Below are 6,298 nucleotides of genomic sequence, written 5' to 3'. Positions count from 1 at the left end.
GGGGGGTGCGTATTTGGGGAGCAGGGGGCAAATCCCCCGCACTGTTTACATAGAGGTGCTCCATCTGTGACCGATCTTCTACACGGATCTGCGATGGGCAGCGATCGTTCCCGAATCGTTATCTTTCGCAGAGTCTCTGTCGTCTGTGTTTATATAGCCGAGACACCCGGCTGACTCCACCCATAACTATCTCCCGCCGTGTTCTTCCTCGTAGGAGACCGTCATCGTCCTCGCCGCTCATGGCCCAGAACATCGGATCCTCAGCATGATGCAGACCCGCCTGAGTATGAAGCACCCGGAGGATTGTCCGCTGCTTCTGGGGTTCAGGAGGCACCTCGAGGGGTCACACACAAAGGCCATCATCAAACAAAGGGTAGAACCAATCGCATCCGTCCCTGGGCTCAGACTTCCCCCGAGAGAGCCGATTGGCTGGTGTAGGAACATCTAGATATGATCATTGTACCTGATCACCTCACACATCCCCCAACAGCTACACAGTACACCGACCTGATCACATACGCCTGCGCCTGGGCACCCCCTGCTGTCTGGTCGCTCCCTGCACCTGGGCACCCCCTGCTTTCCAGGGTATGTATGTAGACGCTCAGCATCCATTATGAAATGAACCTTTTGAATAACTTGCTTTGTTTGTGATAATCTATTAGTCCAAAAAAATATATCGGCATTAATCAATCATTAAATAACGTTTCTGCTTCTACCTGATCAGCTGTGCCCTCCCCCTCCCCCGATCTCCCTAATGTCTATGTGACAGGCATGGGGGGGGGGAGGGGGGATCAAAGCAGCAGGAGGCACACAGGCACCTCACGCAGACACTGAGGGTTCCCGGCCCCTGAAGTGACAACCCGGGAACCGATACTAGAGGAGGAGGAGTGGTCGGGCCCCACACTGATTACCTGCTGTGGGCCCCCTGTAAATTATGGGGCCCAGGGCAGCTGCCCCTTATGCCCAAGTGGTAAAGATGGCCTCTCCCTGCGCCTTGGCACCCCCTGCTGTCGTGTTCGCTCCCTGCGCCTGGGCACCCCCTGCTGTCGTGTTCGCTCCCTGCGCCTGGGCACCCCTTGCTGTCGGGTTCGCTCCCTGTGCCTGTATCCTCATAGCTGTATATCTGAAGTGTGACATCTAAGGCACTGCTCATCTCAGGAGATTCAGAGAGGGATTTGGTCATTTCATTGCTGTGCTTCTCACTGGAGGCTCTCATGTGAGGAAGTAAAGCCCCGCCTCTACCAAGATGGCCGCCTCCACACAGAGACACAGTGTAGAACAAGGCATGGTGAGCCAGTATCGGGGAGAAGATCAGCTGCAGGAGACCTCAGGCCATTCCGGTGACCTGTCCTCATTAATGAGCACCCCATTCTTCTCCTCAGGTGAGCACCGTGGCGCTCTTCCTCCATTACATGGACCCCCAGGACGTGTCCTCGAAGTTTATTTACAACACAGCGAAGATGGTGGAGTTCTTCCAGCGCCTGGACGTCGTCTCCGCCATCTCCACCGCCCGCTCCTACCTGATCAGCATTAGGAACTTGATGACTTACATCGCGTCCGAGGACACTTACCTCAAAGAGGACCCGTCACTGCCTCAAGCTGCCGAGCGTTTCCTCCAGGTGATGGCGGACATCGGCCACGCCCTCAACAGAAAAGACATCCGGATCAGGCGTGAGAAAGAGTAAGGGCGGTGCTCCTGATGGTGGCGCTCAGTCGTCGGGTGTATGGCGGGAACTGATCGCGGGTCTTCTTCTTTTTTTGTAGGAATCGGGCCTGCACCCCTGAGGGGTGTCAGAGGATCCTGGTCACGGTTAAGCCGTACTTCCTAAATCTCATCAATAAAGCGATATCGGGAAGTGAGCTGCAGGACAAAGACAAAACGGCCGTGCTGAGATATCTGGTGTCCCTGCTGCTCCTTCAACACCTACAAAGACCGTGCGTCATCGAAAATATCACGGTGAGTCTCCGCCCCCAACACTCCGAGACACTCAGCATGAGGGAGTCCTAAACACTAGGGATGCACTGATACTAGTATCGGTATCGGTGCCGATACCGAGTATTTGGGTGAGTACTCGTACTCGCCCAAATGCTCCGATGCCTAGCCCGAGTACTTCCTGTATCAGGAAGCCGGGCAGCGCGTCATTACACGCTCGTCACTTGTGATGAGAGAGCATGGAGCCGACTTCCCGGCCAATCGGGAAGCCGGGTAGCGTGCAATGACGCGCCGCCCGGCTTCCCGATTGGTCAGGAAGCTAGCAAATCCGGGCGCCGCGTAATGACGCAGCGCCCGGCATTCCGATTGGCCGGGAAGCCGGTGTCATGCTCCCTCGTCATCTCATGAATCATAATATTAAGAAAGTGACCTTAAATCATTAGTTTGTATTGCTTTAGAAAAAATGTGACCTGTCCCTTTTAAGAAAAAGTATCGGTAATTGGTATCGGCGAGTACTTGATCAAAAGTATCGGTACTCGTACTCAGTCTTTAAAAAAAGTGGTATCGGTGCATCCCCACTGATCACCATTGAACTGATACACTAGAGCAGCGGTTCTCAACCTGTCGGAGGTCGAATGACGATTTGCCGGCCGCCCAGGAGAGAGACACTTTCTCCCGGAAAGACTTTCCCTGCTCCATTGGAAACCTTTCCCTGCTCCATCGGAAACCTTTCCCTGCTCCATGGGAAACCTTTCTCTGCTCCATGGGAAACCTTTCCCTGCTCCATGGGAAACCTTTCCCTGCTCCATGGGAAACCTTTCCCTGCTCCATGGGAAACCTTTCTCTGCTCCATGGGAAACCTTTCTCTGCTCCATGGGAAACCTTTCTCTGCTCCATGGGAAACCTTTCCCTGCTCCATGGGAAACCTTTCCCTGCTCCATGGGAAACCTTTCCCTGCTCTGTTGTTTTCTTTCTGGCATCGGAGCCGCCAGCAGTCAGAGAAAAAAAAAAAAAACACCATAGGAATGCATAGCTAGATTCCTATTGGCTATTTCACTTTGCAATAGCAAACGAGCTATTGTACCCGCCCCTTGCTGCTGCCAATCAGCAGAGGGGGACCTGAAGAGGGGGAAGTTCTCCATCAGGTCCCCTTCTAGTGGTGTTTTGTTTATTTCTTAAGGCTTACATAACGCGGTTATATCCACAGTGCAGCTACCAAAAAGATTGTGCTTTCTACCACGGGCGTTCCGAGGCTGGGTGACACCCAGAGCGGTTACGGGGTGTCACCCGGCCGTGACGTCACCACGTGCGCGATGACGTCATCGCGCATGCGCAGTCATCATCTTGATACCTGCCGGCGCCCATCTTGGTGGAGAGAGGAGATGCCGGCAGTCACCCGGCTGGGATGAGGTATGCCCCCGGGTCCCCTCCTCTCTCCATATACTGTCTGGCGCTCTGTCCATGACCGACTGCCCGACTCTTCAGAGGGGGGGTGACACCAAAATGACTGTCATTTTGGTGTCACCCCCCTCCCATGGTGTCACCCGGGTGCAGCCGCACCCCCCTTGTGACACCACTGCTTTCTACTCTCTACGCAGGTAGTGTCAGGAGTCTGCTGTTGTTGTTCTAGGAAGGGAATTTCAGCTTCAAAAAGCAAGTACGCCACCCTGGGGGGTCGCTGTGTGATATCTGCTGTGCTGGTTGAGAGTCCTCCTCAGCCCTCTCCTAGCGCAGCAGTGTCCGTTCTCCCGCCACGCCGCCAGATGTCGCTGCAGCAGCAGCCGCGTCATCCCTAGATTTTACCGTTGGGGTCACCACAAAATGTTACCAAGGGGTCCCGGCACTAGAAAGGTTGAGAGCCACTGCACTAGAGGCACCCCTCTGTACACCCTCCGGGGACCCCCACCCCAGAGCCGGCATGGTGCCTACAGAAGGAGCTCTTGATGCAGGACAGCCGGGAAAGCTTTCCATCTCCCCGCCTCCATTGGGAGGTAGAACGCTGCACCCCTACACCTGATGTCATCTCCCCGCCTCCATTGGGAGGTAGAACGCTGCACCCCTACACCTGGTGTCCTCTCCCCGCCTCCATTGGGAGGTAGAACGCTGCACCCCTACACCTGGTGTCCTCTCCCCGCGGTAGAACGCTGCACCCCCTACACCTGGTGTCATCTCCCCGCCTCCATTGGGAGGTAGAATGCTGCACCCCTACACCTGATGTCATCTCCCCGCCTCCATTGGGAGGTAGAACGCTGCACCCCTACACCTGGTGTCATCTCCCCGCCTCCATTGAGAGGTAGAACGCTGCACCCCTACACCTGATGCTGATGTCATCTCCCCGCCTCCATTGGGAGGTAGAACGCTGCACCCCTACACCTGATGCTGATGTCCTCGCCCCGTTTCCCCTTGTCACAGGTTCAGCAATGGCTGCTCCGATCCCACCTCACGGTCCAGGTTGAGGAAGATGCCGTTGAGGTTGCTGTCATCTGGGTGCAGCAGAGGACGGCAGACGTGGTGCACACTTCTGTCATTGCTCTGGAGAACACGGAGGAGATTTGGTTCGACATTTACTTCAAAAAGATCCGCCCGGATTTCGTGAAGAACGCCAACAAAAGAGCCGACCGCTTCTTTGTGACCAACAAAGGGGAAAAACTGGCCAACATAACCGTCAGCCTCATGAGATTCCTGAAACGGTGAGTGACGGTCACGTGTCTCCCGTCTACTCCGGACTCCGTGGGATTACGCGGGGCGAAGTCCCGTGGGATTACGCGGGGCGAAGTCCCGTGGGATTACGCGGGGCGAAGTCCCGTGGGATTACGCGGGGCGAAGTCCCGTGGGATTACGCGGGGCGAAGTCCCGTGGGATTACGCGGGGCGAAGTGGCGCGGGATTACGCGGGGCGAAGTCACATGCACACGTTTGATTTTCAGGTTTCAGCTTCCTCGGGTGACGGCTGATCAGGCCAAGAAGATGTTTCAGCGGATTTTCCTGCCTCGGTGTGACAATGAGGACAGGCGATTGCTGCAGAAATTCCTGCGACGCTCCGACAGGGAAAGCGGCGAGAACCCCGAGCTTGTGCGCGCCGCTGTCATGGTGGCCAGGATGCAGAAACAGCTCATCCCTTCATTCTCACGGTTGGTTGCCGCTGGAATCAGCACTACGGTTTGGTTTGAGAATATTGCAGAATGTTGGGTCTGATCTGAGGGGGGAAGGTGCAGGAATTGGGGTGATCTGAGGGGGGGAGGGTGCAGGAATTGGGGTGATCTGAGGGGTGAAGGTGCAGGAATTGGGGTGATCTGAGGGGTGAAGGTGCAGGAATTGGGGATGATCTGAGGGGTGAAGGTGCAGGAATTGGGGTGACACTAAGGGTCCTGGAGGTCCTTTGGGTGGTATAGGGTATGTAGGGAGAGCAAACCTTTGGGAAGTTGTCACCCAAGTCCTGGTGTCTTTCTTTTGGGTAATCACGGCGCCCCGCTATTCTTTGCTCCTCCTTTGTACTTGAGGGTGGGTGGCAGTCGTCTGCTCTTGGATTTAATATCTGCACTGTGTATGTTAGGAGTTGTAGTTCATTGTCGGTGATCATCGTATCAATGGCTGTTTATCGATGACTTTGTGTTCCAGAGATGCGGACCTCCTGGGGACGAGGGGTGACGGTGCGGATAGCAGTGACGATGTGGCCGTCATGGAAGACAAGGAGATGTGCTTCAAGATGCTTGAAAGGGCGTTTCCTGTCGGAGTGAACCGGGTTGGGCCGAGACTTTGGGCTTCTCGGAAGATATCCAAAGCGCATGCGCAGTACCTCTGCGACCGCTGGAAAAGACATCAGTACAAGATGCGCTTGGATGATGTCATCGGTGAGAATGGTTGCTAGTACTTCATTGGTGGAGGGGTTGTAACCGTCCCTCGCGCTATCCAGGACTAAGTGATGCCGCCTGGGTCGCTATGGCATCTTCTGCTGGTGGCTTTCACTGGCGGCTCTGAAGAAGAACGCGCCGCTGTTCAGATCACTGACGCTAATCTGTGCAGCGGCGCGTTCCTCTCCATGAGAGCCCGAAGTGGAGGAGGAGGCGGGGCCCTGTGGCGGAGAAGGAGGCAGGCCCAGCGACGGAGGAGGCGGGGCCCATCAGCGACGGTGGAGGAAGAGGAGGCGGACAGGTAAGGAGTGCGACCAGCCCACCTGAGGGTGACCCGGCAGAGCCCACCATAGAGCGTCTATGGTGGGCTCTGCCGGGTCATCCTCAGGTGGGATCTCAAGTGGGCTCTGCAAGGGGTATAACTAGAAATCACGGGGGCCCCATACCAAATTTTACTATGGGGCCCTGTGATTTCTAGTTACGCCACTGGGGGGGGGGGGGGGGGAGTTTTTTTT

Source organism: Nanorana parkeri, unplaced genomic scaffold (assembly GCF_000935625.1).
Source record: "Nanorana parkeri isolate BGI_ZX_2015 unplaced genomic scaffold, ASM93562v1 scaffold3422, whole genome shotgun sequence".
Taxonomy (NCBI): Eukaryota; Metazoa; Chordata; class Amphibia; order Anura; family Dicroglossidae; genus Nanorana; species Nanorana parkeri.
This window is presented reverse-complemented; position numbering follows the sequence as displayed.